The sequence below is a fragment of the Haliotis cracherodii genome, unplaced genomic scaffold (genome assembly GCF_022045235.1).
Source record: "Haliotis cracherodii isolate W230 unplaced genomic scaffold, xgHalCrac1.p SCAF_4, whole genome shotgun sequence".
Taxonomy (NCBI): Eukaryota; Metazoa; Mollusca; class Gastropoda; order Lepetellida; family Haliotidae; genus Haliotis; species Haliotis cracherodii.
Genome location: NW_027266297.1, coordinates 61,916,731 through 61,940,453, shown reverse-complemented (window position 1 = coordinate 61,940,453; position 23,723 = coordinate 61,916,731). Strand labels below are relative to the sequence as shown.

At 37.3% G+C, this 23,723-nt stretch overlaps 2 long non-coding RNA genes across 4 annotated transcripts; one reads left to right on the top strand and one right to left on the bottom strand.

Moving 5' to 3' along the window:
* Positions 1-1,636: 1,636 nt before the first annotated feature.
* On the bottom strand, positions 1,637-5,076 carry LOC139479913 (uncharacterized). 3 transcript variants are annotated; one of them, XR_011654369.1, is made up of 4 exons: positions 4,807-5,076; positions 4,275-4,333; positions 3,051-3,129; positions 1,637-2,306 (listed from the first exon to the last, which is right to left on the bottom strand). It is a non-coding gene; the product is annotated as an uncharacterized lncRNA (long non-coding RNA). The 3 variants fall into 3 exon arrangements; XR_011654371.1 differs by having other exon boundaries at positions 3,058-3,129; XR_011654370.1 differs by lacking the exon at positions 4,807-5,076 and having other exon boundaries at positions 1,638-2,306; positions 4,275-4,472.
* On the top strand, positions 5,007-10,539 carry LOC139479912 (uncharacterized). The gene is made up of 3 exons (XR_011654368.1): positions 5,007-5,390; positions 5,645-5,726; positions 10,352-10,539. It is a non-coding gene; the product is annotated as an uncharacterized lncRNA (long non-coding RNA).
* Positions 10,540-23,723: the final 13,184 nt, after the last annotated feature.

Sequence of the window (23,723 nt, the reverse complement as noted above, 5' to 3'; positions counted from 1 at the left end):
CTCTGCATTAAATCTTATTCAATGTCACAGGAACTTTTGTTGCTCAGTATACATTGATAGGTTAACATTAATCCTTTTGGGTGTTCTACTAACATTTCTACCAATATCCTAGTTCTCTAAGTTCAGAGAGTCAAAAATGATGTCCGATGCAATTCCCGTATTTATTTCCAGGTGAACAATTGACTTGCCTTTGCATGTTTTTTTTGTGACGGGTGCAACCAGTGGAGCAGGACATGCCCACCCTTTCGCGAACGCCTGGTATCATGATTATTTGATAGTGATTCATAAAGACACACAGCAAAAAAAGTGTAGGTTTCCGTCTTCCGGAAACCTTCCGGAAACCTTCCGGATACCTTCCCATTTTGGATCCGGCCCGGATACCTTCCGGAAACCTTCCGGAAACCTTCCAAAAAAAATGTCAAAATTTGGGGGGTGCATTTTGTTCACTTAAGTGTGAAACACATAAAAAAATTAACTTGAAAATACCAAGCAATTTGAAGGTTGTTGAAGGCATCTGGAAGGTTTCCGGAAGGTTTCCGGAAGGTATCCGGAAGGTATCCGGATGCAAATTTTCTTCATGACTTGCTTCTGGTAAATAATGTTAGCCTGTGCATTACAGGTACCTGTTGTAATATTCTGTGTTATTTTAATGGTAAATATCCTCCTAAAACATTTTTGGAGAAGAAAATTGTTCAATTTCATATTTTGTCCTTTTCGGATGTTAATAGTATTTAATGAACAAACATCAGTTCTTGTATAATGATATCCTTAAATTTCATGTCCAGACTTCCAGTTTGTACTGAGAAAAAGAAAAAGTCATTGACAATGTGCTCACTTGGGCCTTTGGTCCTAGTGAGATGATAATAAGACTATTTTTAACGGTACATGTACTTGTTATATCCAAAATACTAACTTCATTGACATTTGCCTCACCCTAGTTTTATGGTACTACAGTAAGCTCTTCCTCAGTTACTGTGAATTATTTTATTAAAAGGGATTGACAGTTAATTTGACACTGGAGTTGTAACCACTGCACATATATGTGTATTCAAATAATATAACAACGATGTGCTTAATACTTCACAAATATCTCCAGAAATAGGCATTTTAGTTATAATTGCAGAAATACTTTATGAATGACCCCTTCACTGTTTCCTTGATCTTACACTTCAAACCCTCATGAGTTATCACTTCTGAGTGTGAATTTGACCTTCAATATCAGTGATAAATATTTCAAAAACATTTCAAAGAGCTATCCAGCACATAAACCAAATATGCAGTCCTTTGGTAGAATTCAACATATCATTGACCAAAATATGGAAGTAATGTAACCAGTATATGTATAAGAGTTACTAAGACTTCTGTAGAAAAGGCAATTTAAGGGAAAATGTAGTATATATAGATCACACACGACCTTTTTCCAACTTCGACCCCTGCCCAAAGGAAGAGTTAGACCACAAACAAACTTTTTGTCTGGTTGTGACTTTAACCTTTGACATAACAGATCAATGTGTCATCAGACATTTTCAGAGCAAAGGAAACATGTGTTATTTATCTTGAGATGCCCAAGCAATGCATGGTTTCATAAGATAAGTGTGGCTATTAAACTGAGGCAAAATCATGAAACATCCCCATTTACACAGCTGGCAAATGAAACATAAGCAACAATCAAATTATCAATTTCTTTTATTCATATGCCTATAGTATATCGCACATTGAACAGTGTTCACATGATGGTTCCTGATGCAGTATGCAATTTCATCCTATTCTTCAATACTCATAACAGAGTGTGATAACTGTTCGCTTGACAGTACCTACGGATTATGTTCACCAGTTCAGATGACTTACTTTCCCTCAATCCTCCTTTTCTTTCTATATTGCCATGGATGAACAGGAACCAGGATGAGGGGATACCAGTTAGACTCTATCTCTGCTGCATTGTGTTAGTAGAATTGTGAACTTTCCATTTGGTGTTTGGGTCCACATTTAAAGACAATAAGTCCCATTTATCATTCCTTTCAAGTGTTTACAAGAATTTCCTGAATGTCCTGGAAGAATTCCACTCCAGCTTGGCATTGGTTGGTCTTCTCACATTAGCCAGACCAGCCTTTGTGTGTCCCAGTACCATTTGGCATACTATTTCTCGGTCGGCCTCCATTGAAATAACAGGACCCTCATCATCGCTGTCTGCAAATCACCTCTGATATCTGAAGGGGTGCAGCCTCTGTTTAGGACTCCCTTGTCTGGTCCTTCCAGACTGTCAACCTGGAGTACTCATCCAGGGATCTCAAGCAGGACTTCAGTTTCTGCAGCATTATGTAAAAAGATTTTAGCAATCAAAAAGAATTGTTGCCACATGTACTTACAGATAGAAGGCAGCAAAATCACTTAAGTTGTCATATGTGAGTCTATATGCTAAACATTTAAGATAATCACATCTCAAATCTCAACCAGACAAACCAGTGACTAATGTTATGAACTCGGTCCAGACAAACCGATGATAACTATTATGGACAATATCCCACATCACTGTGGTATGATTACATGTGATCAATGAGCCTACTCAATCACAACCTTATCTATTAATTAGGCTTGGAATGCTGGGAATCTTTTTAAGAGATGTCATTTAGTGATTGTTTCAACTCATCAACATGGAAAAATATATATTCACAATCCTTGTCATATAGCCAAACTATTGCTGGATGCAGTGTTAAATAAATGATTTGGCTTTAACACTGCTTTGAACAGTATTCCAGATATATCACCGCATGTTAGTTTGATGTGGGAAGAAAGTCCTAAGTGATGCAGGTCTTTGATGAATCCCACGAGTATGTGTATAATGCTGACAAAACTAGCAACATAATCGGGGAGAACCAGGATTTGAACCCATGACTATAGGTTTCTGCTAAGCCCAAGAGATGCAACTCTGCACAGAAAATTGTAGTGCCTTAGATAATAGGACATCCGTGCCTACAGCGATAAGGAACAAACTGAAGACATGTTTGCAAAATAACCATATGAACCAAACAGAATAATTTCAAAATATTTACCACTCACTGTTGCTCTTCTATGGTCTTTCTTTGCATTGATGCTGCACGGATGACTGTCTCTTTTATTCATCCGGACATTCTACAAACATAAGTAGCATTCACATCACAGAAATGTCCAAACTGTACATGTTGTACATTTGATTCAAATGAAAAAACCCCGGTTGTGATTCCGACTTAGAACTACCCTAATCATAATAATTCATGTCAAACATTCAGAGATGACATTTATCCCCATATTTAACAAATGTTAAAACAATATTTTGACAACAAAGTCAGGGTCATTCAACACATACATTACATAGGAAATAACTTGTTCGACAATGCAGAGAGATCCTCACCGAGGTGAATATCATTCCATGAATTATTGCCACATTTTCTTGAAATGCAGATTAATGCAATGCAGTATTTACTTTTATTTCTAGGCTATTTGTTTGGCTTTTCCATGGCACTGTTTTGACAGAGATGTAACCTTGATATGAAACTTTGTTCAGAAATTATATAAATAAGAGAATACTTTATTATTCCCGAGACAATTTGGGTTACATTGTAAAAGCACAGAGAAACATGTATAGGATTCATGATTTAAGTTAAATACACTCGACCCGTGAAGATTCAGGGGTAGACTAGGTCTTCAGCAAACCATGCTTGCCGTAAAAGGCCATTGTGCTTGTCGTAAAAGGTGACTAACGGGATCGGGTGGTCAGACTCTGACTTGGTTGATGCATGTCATTGATCTAAATTCCGTGGCTCGATGCTCATGATATGAATCACTGGGTTGTCTGGTCCAGACTCGATTATTTACAGACCGCCGTCATACAGCTGAGTGCGGCGTTAAACAACAAACCAACCTAAATACACTCATACATACACACACAAACACAACATCCAAACACCAGGGTTAGAAATTGGCACTAGTCATTTTGACATTTTAAAGGTTTTGCTATATGCTATCATTTTAGGACTAGTGGACTGAAAGTGTTAGTTTCTACCGCTGCAAACACTAATCAACTAATGAATTGAGTGGTCAGACTAGGTTGTCATCATACTCTGAGGGCATGGATCTTTGCTGAAAATAACAATCACTAGATTGCCTGGTCCATGTTCAATTATTTACAGGCTGCCATCACAGAGCTGGACTATTGTGAGTGTGACGTTTCGCATTACATTGAAATATACCATGATGAATACATGTAGTTTGTATTTATCACAAACAAAAATACTCACTCAATACTTGGTATCCTCCCTGAGGATGTCTGTGAACCTGCCCACAAACCCTGAACATGCTGAAACAGAAAACAACTAAGTTGTCTTTATCCTTTCAATGTTTCAGTGTGAATTTGTTAAAGATTGATAAGCTGTCATTATTCATTGTAATCCATATCTCACTTTCAGGTGGTTCAGGTGGCAACACATGATTGGAATTGAATGCCACGTTTTGTTTGACATGCACTTTGCCAGATTTATACCCTTGGTAACTAACCCTCATCATCAAATCCCAGCGTTATGTTGAGAATAAGGACACGACCCTTAAAAGTCCTGCACCTGTAGCTCTTATGCAAGCCCAAATAGAAATACCATGTCACAACAAACACTTGATCATAATAATAACAAAGGGTTTCCGAAAACAACAAAACTTAAAGGCCCTTGACGTTTACAGTAGTAACATGGAGATCAGGAAAATATCTAAATCAATCCATTCCATAAGATCTCTGTATAGAAATCATGGAACATTATGTCTCGAAGCCCTGCTACATACCTGGCATCTGCAAGCTGCTCTTCCTTCCTTCGGCTGTCAATCGAGTTTTCGAAATACTTGACGTCCTCGTTGTGGATGGCTCAGGTGGATTTCGACCGGGATTTCCGAGTTACGGGTGATTGAGAACAATGTATCGATACACGAGGTAAGCATATCGCAATCAAGCATTACGGTGTACATCGAGTACACGAGGTTTGAGTGTTTGTTTACAATTGTGTTCCAAAATGGCGCCCTCGGGAATTATGGGTAGACTTGCTTGTCCCGGAATAACACGAGTTGGTCACGAATGACGAGCGGTCATTTCTGCAGCAGTTACGGAAAGAGACGAGGTTGGCCGATTACTGTTCATACAGGCCATATTGGGAGCCGCGGGGATTTCGACAGTGTGTATTAGGAAGTATACCTATGTGGTGTATGGAATATGCGTTTGCCTACCATGCCAGGCAGTGTGACAAGGGATATCCCAGCGGATGTAATATTCCTACAGCAGAAATGTTTCACAACCTCGATTGCAGGGAGCTGAAGATGTGACGTATTCAGACAGAGACCATAATACATAGACTGTTATATGGTCTCTGATTCAGGTAAGGAATATGTTAATCATATTGATCACGTATTAAAGTTATTTATCTTCTGTAAGCCACTTATTCTGTGTTATATATGTTAGTAAGTGTGTGATTTAATTTTTGTAGGATAAGCAATCTACCTAATTTATGTTAATCCTTGCTAATGTATATGATGTAGAAATATGTTTGCTTACTTATATTCCTTTATCTAGATACTCTATAGTGTCTCATTTTTTTAGTTCATACCGTACCGACTAAACTTACTTTTGCAGGTGTGAATAATCAAGAACAAATTAAATGACAGGAGTTTTGCAACAGTGAACATAGTGAAGTGGAAGATAAGACATTTGAAAGGTATGGATATTTTCACTTGAACTTGTTGAAGAATACCATGATGACAACTTTATCATGTTGGGAATTTTGGCGGTGGGGTAGCATAGTGGTTGAAGTGCTGAAGACCAAGGTTCGATTCTTGTCATGGGTACAGTGTGTGAAGTCTATGTCAGGTGTCCCTTGCTGTGGTATTGCTAAAAACAGCGTAAAACCATACCCACTCATTTGGGGATTCCGGGTTGGAATTGGTCCCCATCAACCTATGCTAGTTGTAAGAGAGGGTAATACTATAAAGGGAAATAGTACCTCGCCTACTATTGCCTGGTGAAAACAGCACCTTGTTATTTTTTTTACCTTGGGTCTGAATATGCCCGAATACATGAAATTAAACTTGCATGGTCACTTGTAAACACAAATAACTGAGAAATTTTCAAAAAGGTTTACATTAAAAACTAGCATCTACTTGCCGACTCTGATTTGGAGATGCAACTAAACTTATTGTGAAAATATAATATGCTTTGATTTCTTTGAAGTAAAATAAATGCAATTAAACTTGCAAACACAAATAATTGTTAAATGTTAGTCACCTAAAAATAGTTTACATTAGAAATTAGCCTCTGCTCAAATTTACTCATGATTCTGATTGGGAGGTGCAACTAAACTTATCATTGAAAGATCACATGCTTTGAAGTTTTAAGTAGCTTTACTCAGATTAGCTCAATGTCAAGCTGAACCTGAGTCTGGCGAAAATGTCAAGAAACTGGACAACAGGTATACTATATATGTCATATTTATTTTAGTAAGTAGGAAATAAATAGTATTTTTATAGAAATTTCATTTATATATATTTCGGCCAGGAATCAACATGTCTCTCCAGATAACAGACAACAATTAGTAGCCCTTTTTGCCAAATCAAGGTGCTGTTTTCGTTGGAGAAATCAGTGACATTTTGCTGAGGTGCCGTTTTAGCCTCACCCATAAGAGATAACCTAATAGATCAGGTGATCAGGCTCAGTGACCTGGTTCATGGCATCTGACAGTGACCATCTAACAGTGTGGATTGATGTTCACAATATCAATCACTGGATTGTCTAGAATTTTGGGCCTACCTTTAGAATACAGTACCTAACTTTTCAAACAGGTCACAGTACCCTGTGATGTAATTCGTAGTATTCTGTTGCCTGACACCCTGGCAAAACAATGCCTTGTGATGTCAGGGGTCATTGGATGTGCATATATATGCTCTTTTCAGTGGTCTATCGTCTTCACACGCTATGTTGTGGCATGAGTTTAAATTATTTGTTTACTAAATATTGTTTTAAACATTTATATGTGAACTGGATGGGTAAACAAGCAAAAACTTATTTGAATACCGCTCCAGAATTAGAATACAATATGATATGACAAAAGTACAGTCAAGGAATACAATTATATACATGTTCTAATTATAGAAACTACGTTGTCGGCGCTGTCAGGTCGCATTTTTAGTAGTAATAGTGTACTGCAATATACGGCAAGGAATAGTATTATAAATTTAAGATGCTATGTACAATCACAAAACCTATTGGATAGCTGAATGTAGTCTTCTACTGATTTAAGAATTTCTAAGTTTATTTTTGACGTCCTTTCAGGATTACCTAATAGAAATGAATTTAGATCATATCCCTTAACATAATAGTACATATTCTGTCTTAAATCATTGTAATTTGGACATATGTAAAAGAAGTGAAGTGCATCTTCAGTGTGATGGCCACAGCTACATGCAGGATTATCTTATAAATATTGCCTGCGGATGCACATTTTATAACAAGTGCTTGTTTATTTTCTATATACTTTTATTTCATTTTTTTTACTTATTACAGTGGTTAAAATGATTATAAATATAAATTGAAACTAATAATGTGCAATAAGCGGGTTATAGCTGAAACGACACCTTAGCAAAACAGCAGTGACTGGCGAAATACTCGCCGAAAGCGAAAACGGCGATTATTACTTGACGAAAATGACACCTTATTTTTTTTTTTACCTTGGTAAAATAAATGAAATTAAACTAGGATTGATAACTTGCAAAGACCAATAATTGTGAAATGTTAAAACTGGTTTACAATAGAAATTAGCCTCTACTCCAACTTATCCGATACCCGACTCAATTTATTGTGATAACATGCTTTGAAGTAAAATATATGGAATTAAACACACATCGTCTCATACAAACACAAATGCATGTAGTTGTTAAACGTTGAAACAAGTTTACCTTCGAAATTATTCCCCTACTCCAATTTACTCACCGACTGTTGTGAATGTATTTTTCACTTTAAAGTTTAAAGTACTTAATGTCAAGCTGAAACTGTATTTAAGAATCCTAACATGGTGCAATTTTTCACAATGGCCTTTCGATGTGTCATTTGAACATGTTGAAAGGTTTTTCGAGGGATATTTGTAACCCAATACTTTCCGTAACGGGCGACAATGCTCGTCTAAAGAGTTGACTAACGCCATCAGGTTGCGATCAGGCTCGGTGACTTGGTTGATGCATGTCATTGATCCCAATTGTGTGGGTCGATGCTCATGATGTCAATCACTGGACTGTCTGGTCCAGACTCGATTATTTACATATAGCCGGAATATTGCTTGAGTGCGGCATAAAACAACAAACCAAATCATAAGTGTGGGATGAATGATTTGAAATTAGCAAGTTTAATGTGACCTTCAATCACTACAACCTGATCTGAGTCTTGAAAAGATATGACTTTGATTCAGTGAAAATTTGCATCATGATAGTTTCAACTGTAGATACAGTTAATCTGTTTGTTGTACAGTTTCTGTATATCAATATATATGTTGTTCAAATAAGCTTTGCCTCTTCACCAACCCTATTCCTCTTTTGGAATAAATAGTGTCTAATAATTCAAACACCATCACCATCATCCTAGTGAACACAACAAAGAAATGCACATCAAAAACGTCATTATTATTATTTCTGATCTCTGATAAATTAGAAAAAAACTGTTATCCAGCAAGATACATTTCCTTGGTCCCAAGAAGCATGGTACATAGTAAACTGACTCGATAAGTTGAATAACAATTGTAAAGGCACAGCTGACTAAGCCATCACTACTCAATTAAGTAATTAACAGACAATTGCAAGTACTAATACCCACCCGACACTAATTGCCCTGTTAATCCCTAGTCCACAATGAGTTGACATTGAGTTCATTTTGCTAATTAGCTGTTTTTAGAGTAGCAAGGTAATAAACATCAAAGGTGGGGCAGGCTTTGATCATGTGTTCTGTAGAAGAGATGATGTCACTTGTTTTATGTTTATTTAGGATTAGCTACATCCCTTGATGCTACCAAGGCAGCCCTTGAGATTATCAGACAGTTTGGCTAGACACAAACTGATGTCTCCCTTGTAGCACACTATGTGTCAGACACAGACTTTGACCACTCTGTGCAGATGCATATCAATGCATAAAGAACATTGGGTAGATGATTCAACAATGCCACACAAGCCAAAGTTGGGTTTCACTGTATTTAGAAACAGACGACGGATCCAAAACTTTATAACAGTAATTATGATTAATTTAAACTTTGCCAGGCCAATATTTTGGCAGATTTGCATGTCATAGTTAATCTTTATTTAGTTAATTTTCAAAAAAGATAGGATGAATGATAAAATATGATAATGAGTCATGAATATTTGAATTCAGATCAGAACAAACAGGGAGGGTCACCCTAAAATGTGAGAGTCTCTAGGGGAGACTTTTGACAAAATGGACAATAAAATATAAAGTGCTTTGCATTTTCTTTCAGGGAGGGTTGTGTCAAAAATGAATGAGAACATACCGGTAATACATGACCGGCCCCTTTAATGTAATATATATAGTTTTTAGTTGATGGTTCAGGTTGTACTTTTCAGTTGAATTTCTTATCACTGTCTATGATGGACTACCAATTAACGGTAGATATTTAATATCCATAATAACTTAGATAAATGCTTCTACAGTCTCATCCTAATTTGTCAAAATTTGAATTTCAATATAGCTTCCATTAATGAATTAATGAATTTGGTGAGAATATCTATTGTCTGAATTCCTAATATACTTTCTTTTGTATTTGGTGTGCAAGGGTAGCCTAGTGGGTGAAACAGTCTCTGAAACCCGGGTTCAATTCACCACATGGGTATAATGTGTGAAGCCCATAGCTGGAATATTGCTAACAAGCTGCATGAAACTATACCAACTCACTCGCTCATTATGTTGTATTTTGAGATCACTTACATGACATGTGTTTTGATAATTATGAATAGTTGCATTTATGTATTTATGTATAAGAACCTATGTAACTTAGTTTTGCATAGTCTTGTTTACCCTTCCTTACATTTTGATGTAATGCAAACATTCAACCAAAATTCAGGTGAACCTTGTGGTATTGTTTTAGAAGACTGGATACATTTTTGTATTTTCTGAACACTTTACTGTTTGCAATGGCTTATTTACATGTTCAAAGATTGGTTAAATATCAGTTGCAAGATAAATTGTCAATACCTCACTGTTTGAGAAAAACAACTTTAAACATTTGTAAATATGTGTGTGTTTCATAACTTTTGACTAACAAGTTTCTAAAGATGTTATGAAATGTTTCAGGTACCTGGATTTCACAATCTCACACCAGCTACATTTAAGAAGATCTTGCTCACACAATTCAGACAAGGGACTCGCCGGAAGATGAACAGTACTCCTGATAACAACCAACAGATTCACCTCAGAAAGTGATGATTCTGAATGAATAATGCCACATCAGTGTGACTGTAGGTGGTTTTATTATGACACTAATGAAGCCTGAATGACTTTATGCCAAAGCACTGTGACTATGTCCAGGTTGTGTACACTGATGCTGACCATACAAATCTGAATGACTTTTGTGGTTTACTGCAGAAACATAATTGACTTTAGATATTCTTCTTCAATAAAATTCTTCTGAGATTTGACTAATTTGTTTATTTAGAAAATGGCATTGAAGCGTCTGTTCTGTAAGGCCTTGCAAACACCACTGGTTACTTTATGCTAGTTCCTCTTCTTGCTTGATCAAATTTCAATTTGTGATATGTACCAATGAAATGCCATATAATCAATAAATAATATTTTTTTCCAAAAACATGATTTGTTTTGCTTCATTAGCATAAAGATATATAATACTGATCAGCCATAACATAGGTGCTGAACAAATATGAAATGTACTAATGCCCTGAATGTTTTCCTACTATAAATACTTAACAAAAGTTGTAGTTCCACCTTAGTAGACAAATGACATTGATATTTTTTCTGTACTTTATTTAGGTGTTTTCTATGGATGCCATTAGTCTTATGCACCAATTTGGGACAATTGTATTCTGTTTTATATTCCCATGAAACTACACTGTCCCGATATAACAAGTACTGATACCGTTCCAAACTAATCTGTTAATCTCACCAGGGCCAAATGCCAAAGCACATAGCCAATGACTTTCCATTTTTTTGTGAGTGAGAATGCTGTTTTGCCACTTTTAGCAATATTGCAACAATATCATGGTGGCGGACACCAGCAATAAGCTTCACACATTGGACCCATGTCGCAAAACAACTTGTGAACAATGCATGCCCACATATCTCAGTTTGAGGAGGATATTTACCATTAAAATAACACAGAATATTACAACAGGTACCTGTAACTTTTTCTTTTTCTCAGTACAAACTGGAAGTCTGGACATGAAATTTAAGGATATCATTATACAAGAACTGATGTTTGTTCATTAAATACCATTAACATCCGAAAAGGACAAAATATGAAATTGAACAATTTTCTTCTCCAAAAATGTTTTATGAGGATATTTACCATTAAAATAACACAGAATATTACAACAGGTACCTGTAATGCACAGGCTAACATTATTTACCAGAAGCAAGTCATGAAGAAAATTTGCATCCGGATACCTTCCGGATACCTTCCGGAAACCTTCCGGAAACCTTCCAGATGCCTTCAACAACCTTCAAATTGCTTGGTATTTTCAAGTTAATTTTTTTATGTGTTTCACACTTAAGTGAACAAAATGCACCCCCCAAATTTTGACATTTTTTTTGGAAGGTTTCCGGAAGGTTTCCGGAAGGTATCCGGGCCGGATCCAAAATGGGAAGGTATCCGGAAGGTTTCCGGAAGGTTTCCGGAAGACGGAAACCTACACTTTTTTTGCTGTGACATGATCATGATATAGTCCAAATTGTACAATCGACTCTCCTTTATGCAGACATTTCTTTTGGACATGGAAAGGGTTTTGTCGCTTTATTTCAAGGTGGATACCGATGCCGCTCCCTTTCGTATAGCTGGAATTGTGCTGAGTGCGACGTTTAACAAAAACATTCTCTGGAAGAATGGAATATTTATCAATCAGGCGAGATTATATTAATTAAAACCAAGAAAAACGGTCATTTGCTTAAATCCATCGAAGAAAGTGATCTCATGTTGTGAATTTTATCCAATAAGAACCAAAACCAATTCATCATACAACTATGTGTTTTATTAAAAATATATGTTTGTATCGTGACCGTTGATGTTTGCGGGGAAGGTTGCCGATGTTTGTATCGTGACCGTTGATCTGGTTTGAGAGTGAAAACTGGTTTGTATATTCCACAAGCAGGTCATTTTATGATCCTAATCGTAAAAACCGAGATGCAATACAGATCGAAAAGGGGAGCTTTATCAGTCAATGCAATGTGTTGAAAGAAAAGGATGTTTTAAAACTGATACGAAAACACGCTGCTAGTAAAATCCTTAGTCGACGGATACTGTAGTTTTTGTGATATTATATTATGTTTGACACTTGTTTTCCAGTTTCAATCTAATGCAATTGTTTTCTAACTTACAAATATCTTTTACAAACATTATCTCACAGGCCCTCTTGATCTTCGTTATTTTATTCACGTTGCTGGTAAGTTAATCTTATTTGCCAATTAGAACGTTTCCTGACGGTTGAAACGCCATATCGTAGACAGTTGTTTGTTTCCCTTTCCAATTGTTGTTGATCACATCTGATCGTTTTTGCGAAATAATTCACAGGAGTTTCAAAGACAAAGGCTGCTCTGGATCGTTCTGAAACATAAATCTACCACATATCATATTGGATGAGAACTATGTCAGATTAAATTACACAGTCCATTTAATCAAACAAACATTGTATTTACTATTTTAGAAAATGTCATCTCTCTTTATGTATGAGTAAGGTAAGCGTTCAATGTGATATTCATTCTTTTCATTTGATATTTGCGTCATTTCATTGAATTAACGAATTGGAATACATATTGATTTGTAACTAGTTTCTCGGATTTTATCATATCAGAGGAGTATCGCACAATAATATGTCTATAAAGTCTAATGAAGGGACTAACTATACAGGATAAACAGGATGGGTTGTATAATATGCTTATGATAGCTACATTAGAACGCTGCTGCAACGTTGACACACGACGGCAGTGCAAGCAATTTGAACCCAAAGCTGGGCACGTACGTTGGTTAGCATGGTGTAATTATCAAGAAAGACGATGGATGTTGTCTGCTTCACTTGATTCCTGGAAACAATGCATTGACTAAGCCTTTTTAACGTGAAGCATTTTGTCATCCTCACTTTGAGAGTCTTGTCATAACTTCTTATTACGGATTCTGTCGGTTGGGTACGACACACTCACCTTTTCGCGAACACCTGGTGGTGTCATCACTATTTTATGTTGATTATAAATACTTACGATTGAGTCGACACATTATGATTGTGGAAGTGTTTCTCGTCGCCTTTGTTTTCGTGAACATGTTAAAGTTAACAATTAACAATTAACAATTTCCATGTCTATTATCAACCTGTCTATTTGTTCTATGTCTGTGACATCAAGCAGGGAACCACATCTTAGCTACTCAATAAGGACAGGCATCTGTTGTGTTTTGCAATTCTAACTGTAGTTTAGATACCTCTTATTTCCATTTGAAACCGGGCTCCTTAGTTTATTTAGAGGTATTGAATGGCATTAGACACCTGATTATAATCATATGTTGATATGATCAATCATTTGGCATTGTCATGGTAGAATGTGTTACATATGTACCAGAACATGTAGAATACTTTCGCGGGAGTCACCACATAGTCTGTATTGTGGAATGTAAAACGATGACTGGGTATATACATACATGACACAAACAAACATATTCCGGCTATTTGACGAGATACGCAAGTATTGCTTATTCTCTGCATTCGTTTGTAATACTAAGATAAATTCTGGATAACCATAATGAAAATTCGAAATCCCGAAACAGATTATATTTTAGCAATTTAGACAGGTACTGCCCGTTCGGTGAATACGGAGAAATACACATTTGTTGTTTAAATGTTGACTCTTTTCGATTTTTCTGTCAAATTTTGGGTATGAGGAAATACGCGCACAGGCAATAAGCCTTTACTCGGGCATCTCGTTGGATAAGAATATGATCAGGAAATACGTCATCTTTTGTTCGTTACGAGTGCAACCGTTGGGGCAGGATACGTTCACCTTTTTGCGAAAACCTGGTATAATCACCATTTGATAGTGATTAACAAACACATTCACATGATACAGTCGGAATCGTTCAAGTGACCCTGTTGTGGGCATAGATTTCTTATGAATATGAAATAAGTTTTATCCCTTTTTTTGTGTAAATACATGTGTTAGCCATGAAGTGATTCTCTTGGTGCACGTCAATATAATTATGTCTTACTTCTGAGTTAAAACATATAATGTCTCAAATACTGTTCATGTGCAGGAAATTGGCAAACGTCTGGTCATGGTCACACATCTTTCAAGACATGCTCAGACATCCTTCATGACATGCTCAGACATCCTTCATGACATGCTCAAACATCCTTCATGACATGTTCCGACATCCTTCATGACATGCCTAGACATCCTTTAAGACATGCTCAAACATCATTCATGACATGCTCGGACATCCTTCATGACATGCTCGGACATCCTTCATGACATGCCCAGACATCCTTTATGACATGTTCAGACATCATTCATGACATGCTCAGACATCCTTTATGACATGCTCAAACATCATTCATGACATGCTCGGACATCCTTCATGACATGCTCAGACATCCTTCATGACATGCCCAGACATCCTTTATGACATGTTCAGACATCCTTCATGACATGCTCAGACATCCGTCATGACATGTTCAGACATCCTTCATGACTTTCATTTTTTTAGATGCTCAGTCATCCTTCGTGCTCAGTTGTCTTCAGTTAGATACAAGAAGTCAGCCATTCTTCATGACATGCTCAGTTATTCTGAATAACATGATCGGCGAAATTAAGGTGTACCGAAACCCTGAGTAATGTAACATCGTATGGCACATAGCAAATTCGTCTACCGGAATACGATATCGCATCGTAGACTGAGTGTATTGCTGAGATAAAGTTAGTTCAAATGATAAGAAAATATTGACACAGTAACGTGTCTAGCCTGCACAGAGCAGATGTCGTTCACATACAAAGGAGACGATTACAGTTTTATAGCTTCCTCAGCTGCAGTGTGATTGACAAACATCAACCAAGTCGTCGAAATGCGCGCAGACAGGTGGCGTGAAGAAATGGAGTTACCCTAAATCACACACCACGGTCTGCAACAATATATCAACAAATGTTGTGCATAAACAAGACAACTGAGGACAATATATTTCCTTTAAGCTTGTTTAAACGATGGACCATGCCTTATGTTTCATTTAGAAGAGCCTTGAAAAAGCGTTTCAATTAACACATTGCCCTCTTGGGGATACAGATATGATTACGTATTGTTCGAAGGCACTGACGTGTTTAATTGATGTAAGATGTGTTTGAAATAATTCTTAGTCCCATAGGGCGAGGTTGAAACTAAATAATAGTAAATTTATATGTGTGCCTTGTGGGAAATTATTATAGCACGTTCAAGATATTTTTTTCAGTGAACAAGGCACTGACTCTCTGTTACGCTGTTTGACAAACCGTTCTAGTTCACGTTGTATGTTGAAATAATGACGACAACAACTATTTGAAGTCCTGCATTAGGTGCAGAACTGCTGATAAAACACAAGAAACGGGCCTCGATAATAAACGTTTTGAATGTGTTACAGTAAAGCTGAATCCTGAGGAAAAGGTTCACATTGACATCACAAATTATCTGGCTGTACACATCATCAGGCAATTGCATGAGAATACTATGCATCGAAATGACAATGTTACAGCCTTACCTATCATGCCCAACAAATACTGCAATATTCACGCTCTTGTGAATGTTACAATTTTGAGCAAGGATGGCATTGCGTACATTGCTTACTCGTGCATTAAGCATATTTCTTCTAGTAAATTTAGCATGGAGTACCCGAACCTCATTTCCAGTTGAGACGTGTTTGCATACATAATAAGTACATTGATGTAGCTTGTTCATTCGTTGGTGTTCGTAGAAGATAATGGGTTACGTAGTCGTAACATCAATATGCAAAACCGCTCATCGTTTGGACGTTTTGGCGTGTTGACGCTGTGTGCATTTCTCTTCAAAGTTCAGTTCACTACATGTAAGTCATGTAGAATCGCAATTAATCATTCGCTTCTGTAATTGTCCAAACACAAACCTAATACTAAGCTCGTGCTCCAACATCAAATAACTACAAAGACTGACGCAACTCAATCCAACATGACGGCAGTCAGAATGGATTTCGGTTATATTTCACTGGCAGACATGGTGGTGAAGCCTGAAAAGATCATTCTTATCATTTGCCACAGACATTGCTGAAAGCATTAACCTCTGCTTGGTCACAGAAGTATTCCTACCGCATGACCAACCAACATCTATTCCAACTCTAAGCATTTATACTCTCTTTACCGTGAGGCATAACAAAGTGATTTCGTAAGAAAGTATGTCTTGAGATACCTAACCACTTGGTGCTGCCTCCCTGATAATATGACATTTCAGTTATGACAGCCTTTGATAACTGAAATATAAGCGGTGGAAATTTAGTTACCCAATTTTGCCATCAATTTATTCATTTAAAAAAAAAAATAAGAAACGTTCTCAATATTTCTATAATGGTAAACACATTACTAAGAATCCACACTTTCGATAATGGGGATCCCTGCTTAGATTTGAAATCGGCACAAATTTCAATATTATAGCGTTTAGATGTACACAGTCATGCACCTTTCAATGGTTCCAATATCAAATATCACATCACATTCTACCAACACATTCTCTACTTGAAAATTGGAGATGTAGACAGCGACTTGTTTAGGTATCACTCATATGCTACAGAAACTATTTCTCTTCTATTTTATTAAGGTCAAAAGTGCGCCACTTCTGGTCCTATATGGAACGCTGATTCTAAATAAAGAGAAAACAATATTGAATTTCATATTTCAAAAGAAAATGTTTAACGTTTTACAACAATCTTGTAAACGCCGTCATAATGGTTCTGAAAAAAAATGTTGAACATTATAACATTCTAGGACCTTCTCTATATCATTTACTGACAAAATATATTGCACATGTAAATTGTGACACGAGATAATTCAACACGTACTGGTCAAGTTATCATTTACTCTTCTCTTAATGTACCAAGGTGTATGATATACATAACTGTAAACATTAAACATTAGTTGTCACAAGGGCAATTTACGCTGCTTCTCAAGCGTATTATCGAGGAACGTATGCGCATATACAACAGAAATACGAATTAGACACGAATAATTATTGTATTATATACGAATTAATTAACAATGTCCTATAATTCGGCAGGCACGAGTGGGCCAGACGGTATGACGCGTCATGTAAACGAGTTTGATGATCTCTCTGATTACGTCTGCACCATACGCATGTTTGTGGGTTTTAACAAAGTGGTTAATGTCTGAGGTCTTCACCACACCAGATTTTCCTTCCATATTAACCTGACAGGCCGTGATATAATTGAAAATTCACTTGCTCAATTATCCTGAGGCATTTCATTGAATTTTGTCCCACTTCCATGATAACAAAGATCTGCACGTTAAACACTGAAAACGATTTTGATAAACACTGTGAATAATCACGCACACATGCACAAAACACAGTCTCTTTTAAATATTATATGTTATCAAAGACATCATTATAAGAACCGTCAGCTACTCGTCCTCAGTAACCTCAGGAAATAACCACTTCATGCAAACTATCTCACAACTGAACCAACACCACGAACCGATGGTACCGAGACAAACATGGTCTTCCAGTTTTTCTACTTTTCTATGCACATCTTCCACTTCAGACGTATTACACACACTGTCTCCATGTGTGTCGCAGATGTTACGTTCATAACGCCCAAGAAGATACTATATCTATAGATCTTGCGTTGCTTCTGGTATTTTCAATGTAGTGCAAATTAATGTGAATCTGCACAATATAACCAAATTGTTGATATATGAAGCTATTTTGGATGAAAGTTGTCACAAAATTAATTGAAATGATATTTTTGAAAAGGAGACATTCGTGAGGTTCACTTGAGTAACAGCACATCATGTTTCTGAACATAGACTGCACATTGCTAAGACGAAATATGCACTCTCCCACCATCTAAAATGTTCCAATATAACATTATTGATAGTGAACGGCCCGTTTGAGTGACAACATCGCTTGTTCTTTGCTCATCAACTTCCATAACAAATAATGTTTTTGGTCAACAATGTAACAATCTGCAAATGGGCAGACAATATGTGGTCCAAGACAGATTCATGTACATTCATGGCACCAGAGTGTCAAAGAGCTTCTGAAAAGTTCTTAGCTTAACTATGATTCACTGCTTTGATAGAGTTGGTTGCGTAGTAGTTTTTAACATAATTCCGTTAGAGGTCCACGAGTATAGAAGGCTTCTTTGTTGGTGTGTAGAAGGTCCTCAACAGAAGACATAAAAGCGACAAAACAATCATTTGTAAAATGGTTGTCAGACAGTTTTGGAAGAGGTAGAAATCAGATCTGGTGAATACGGAGGATGTGCAATGGTTTCAAAGCCACAGTCAAGCAATGCAGCCATGACAACAGACTTATACACACAGTTGCATTGTCCCCATAGAACGACACACCTTTAGTATTTAGCGGTAGTCAACCAGTAGGATTCCTTTCCCGAAAACCGAAGCCATCACCTTGCCTCTTCGGAGAAAGTAACGTTATTACACTTCTTCAAATATTGTATAGTCTCTGGCTGAAGGTGGTAAACCAAAGCCACATATATGGTTACAAATCACTCAACAAAATCAGCTGAAGATGATGAACTTGATAAACTTGGGTGTTTATGATCTGTCAGAGCCACGACTTGACAACCGTTCACATGCTGACAACTCTCTCATGAGAGATGCCTACTATATTGGCTATGTCACGTGTAGCGAACCATCGATCATACATAATCATGTCTTGTGTTTTATCAACATTTTTCTTAGTGTTGACAGTTGGAGGTCTTCCCGATCTTGGATCATCTTAAAGTCTTTCTGTTACCCTGTTGAACTCCGCTGACCACCTCATAACAGTGGCAGGTCGAGAGCATCATCCCCTAAAGTTGACACCATGTCCGCATGGATATATGTTGGAGTTCACCGTTTCAGTATGAGATATTTTCAACACAGTGCGGTAGCCATTTTCATCAACAGAGAATATACCTAGTTACGTTGATGACTGCTCCCAAGTTGTGTATTCGGTTCAATTGCGACATGTAAGAAATAACAGTACTGCACTTAATGCAGTTCAAACTGTACCATGTACCATACATCTTTTATAGTTAGGCTCAGAACCTTTTAGCCTCCCCTCGTATGCCTTGGATACTTTGGATATGCAAAACGTAGCAGAAAGAATAGGAGCATATTTGGAATAAACACTTTCAAGTGTCATTGTTTACCAGATTGCCTGGCAATAACGTCTACGTATGCACTTAACACAAATCTCCGTTTGTGGATCCTGTGATATCATACATACGGTTCATAGCACTATAATGTTGTCGAGCTATTGACGGATTAATCCCGATAACACCCGAAATATGTATTCCAGTACTACTCGACTCAATCAGTTGGAGAAAACGAGGGCTTACTCCAAATATTCTTTATGTCTCATGTCTTACTTTCCTAGAGCCTTGAACTGTCCTTGAACCAATATAGTTGTTTTAATAACTCCAGGATTACAGGTTGAACGAGGGGGTGTCTTCTTCCTTCACATCAACACTTGTGTACTTCTTCCAGCTATATCGCGTTTGGATTGGAAGGTTTGGAACGCAAAAACAACGCTTCCATCAACGAAATGAACAGACTCTTCGAAGGTGTGTGTTCTTGTATTACAACGTACACCTCCCTCCTATTTCTCAATAAACAAACGCAGCTGTTGGATATGTCCGTATTGGTCTGACATGCCTGATTATATGTACTAAACCAATGCAACAGAATCGTCAGGATAAATTGAATATTCATCTTTACAACCCAAAATGATACATCGATATGACACTTAGCTATATATACGTTATTCGCCATCACGTTATGCGGTATATATGTCAAACTAACGGATTAATGGACTACCTCCCGAAAGAATGAACGCGTTCATTGTGCATAGACTATACGTGGCTAAGTTCTGTCGCCAACCCCCCCCCCCCCCCCCCCCCAAAAAAAAAAAAAGGATGATGTAGTAACAGGTCAATAATAGGACCATTCAATATTCAGCATTTAAGAAGATCGTTATCATAATAACTACAGAACGTGTTAAAACTGTTAAATAAATCTTTAGAATAAATACCTGCCTTGGAAACTAAGTTGAAATTGAAATTTGAGATTTAACAATACATAAGTTTAAAGGCGGTAATACGCCAGAAAGGCAGTGATTTACAAGAGTGAGTGCGTGAGTTGGGTTTATCGCCGCTTTTAACAGTATTCCAGTTATATCACGGCATGTCAGCCTTATGTGGCACTAATGCCCGAAATGGTGCAGGTCTCAGACGTTTATCAGCTTGGTGAAATCCACGAGCAGGGGTATGGTGCTGACAAACCTAGAAACATAATCGGGGCGAACCGGGATTCGAACCCTTTTTTCTGGTGTGTCCGAGGGACTCAACGCTGCACAGTGAATTGCGGCGCCTTAGACGGCTGGGCCACCCGTGCCCCCGTTATTTACAAGAGGCAAAAGGAAACAATTGATCTCTCCCTCGCGTGAGACAAGTATATTAAACCCTGTCTGGAACTAGCAGCTTCTTTTAAAGTGTTAACATGTCTTCCAAAAATTACATTTTTCATCCAGCGCAGACATGTAGCTCCCGAAGATGATAACAATAGATGGGTGTACAGTTCCAAGACAGATACAGACACATGTCTACAGTAATGAATACTTTGTGCACTAAAAGGTCTTTCTGAAAAGGGGGCCGTGTGTCAACAGGAGACGTAGCATATCTTCATTAGTGTGCTTGATCTGCAGAAAGTCTATATTTTGGTAACGAGTGTTATGAACATAAACTGTCAAGGGAAACGCCATGCCCAGTATCCGATAGTACTTGTCCCACATTCTTAATTGTCAATGAGAGAGGTTCGTGATAAATATGAACACATCCTTCAGTTGGACTAGACGCTGTGGTAGTTTGTTGCTTGAGTGACGTCACAGTTCTCGAGACAAGACTCAAGGCTCAAAGATCATCTTGACATCTGTATAACGTGACGTGTTGGCGAGGAAAGATCCGTGTCGGGGGTGGCATGTGGTTTCATTTTTTAAGCAATATTGTACTCACTAATTACGTAATCAGATCACTGGCATTGTTCGAATGTTTTGATGGATATTCACAACAGTACAGTACAGACGAGACTATCAGCCTGCCTGCAAGCATTTTAGCCAGCCTTCGTGATCATATGTTAATCAAACGACTGATCGACACATCTCTTAATGGTTTTTCACAAGTATGTTGAACTCACTCCACACATTTAAGTACCAAATTACTAATAAACCCAGAAGACACGCTGCAATTATTTACAAGTTGCAAGAATTATTCTTTTGACTAAAGTGCGTTTCATGCAAAATAAGACATTTGATCGTGTCTCGTGAGTCTCATAACAGAACAAACAATGCAAGTTGAGAAGACAGTACTGGAACGAGGCTTCCTCTGTTGTTTGGGTCATCACCCTCAATGGGATCACGTCAAGGCCAGTCCACACGTCCCTCGCCCGTTAGGAATTGCAAGTGTTACCCGTTTATTACTAATTCCCTCGAGTGGTATTGGTGATGATATTGTGTGTCCACATGCGAATTATGCACACGTTGTGCCTGGAAGTTATATCGATTGCACATAAGTAAGACAACATGGACGCATGTGACTAATTTCTAGCCCCATATCATATCGTGTCTGCACTTCATGCCAAGGTACAGCTTTAGCTTTTAAACTTTTAATCATTTAATCTATTATTTGCATTGTGGCATTCTTTACAAGATCTAGTCACCTGCAATGATAGACAAAGCTATGGTTTTAAAAAAAATAACGTAAAAAGTTTTATTCTGATTTATCCTAACCGTCAGTCATCATTGTCTAAATTGTCAAACTCAGAGGATTATAAATGCCTGTTCATTGACAAGGCATTATTTAATACTATCTTAGTCAATAAATGATAGACACAATACAACAACTTGGATAAATTTTAGCTTTTAATTCTAGTTGACGAGAAATCGTTCATTTAAATATCACTGCTCGTTCCACGTTGTGGTTATTTACAACGAAACGTCATCATGTTTATTGAAAGTGTATATCGATTTGTAATACGATTGACAGCGGTAGACTATTAACGACGATTTATTCCTAATATAAATGTTACATGATCACAAAACAGTGGTGGGGAAACAGTTCCATGAGAGTTTAGGGATCTATGATACACTTATGGCAGCATTAAGTTGGTTGAAGGGATGGATATCATCGATGGACCTCTCACGTGTCTGCAATGAAAATATATGAGATCGCGATTGCATTGTATTGTGTATTGACGCAAAAATGTCGATTGCCAGCCAGGTTTCCGAGGTGTGTCAGAGGGCGGCAGTTAGTCAGACGTAGTGTGCAAAAGTCTCGAAAACAGTCCAAAGATCTCTGTAACAGTTCTTTGAGTGTGTTATATTAAAACTAAATTTAGAATATAGTTTTTAACAAAATCATTACTTCAGTTTTTAACTATATCATAACTTCAGGTATAAACAGAATTGAAAACGTTGACTTGTGATCAATTTCTGTGTGATACAAGACTGCACTATGTTTTGGGTTAGTTCAACTTTATTCTGTGTGCAAAATACCGACGCGTTACATACCTTGTCCGTTATTGGGAGGGAAAGCACTCGGGCGACTCAGTGATCTATAGTCTATATGCATGCAGTCTGTAGATATTGTACAGTGTGTTGTTATAGTGGAGTATAGAGGCAGATCAATATCACAACAAGGCATAACGATGTCCAGTCCAGTGTCACCTTTTGGGACAACTAGTCACAAACATGTCCTTGACTTTATATATCTCTCAGCTTAGAAATATGGAACAGTCACTGGGAAATATGACATCAGCAATAATACCCTTTCTGAAATGTTCTTTTGTAATGAAAACACAAACTTATGTATGTATGTATACGTATTATGGCAGCCAGCATGCATGGCTTGAATATGGAATATAAGGAAGGCGGCGGATAATTCCTATGTTAGAAATGATCATGGGATTTGAACACAAGACAAAATGCATAATTCGCTTCGGTGTTTATCGGGAAATATTGATGGAAAGCGTTTTGATAAGGGTAATGGTACAATGATAGCACGAAATATTGTTGTAACTGATATGCCAGGTTACATATTGAGAACTTATTTCCAGTAACTTTCCAGATGAATAAATTCAATCGTCTATTCAGACTTTTTCACAACACCCGAAGTCACTTTGTGCAGATCATAATACTTCGACCTGATAGCATAAAACGTCACATAAC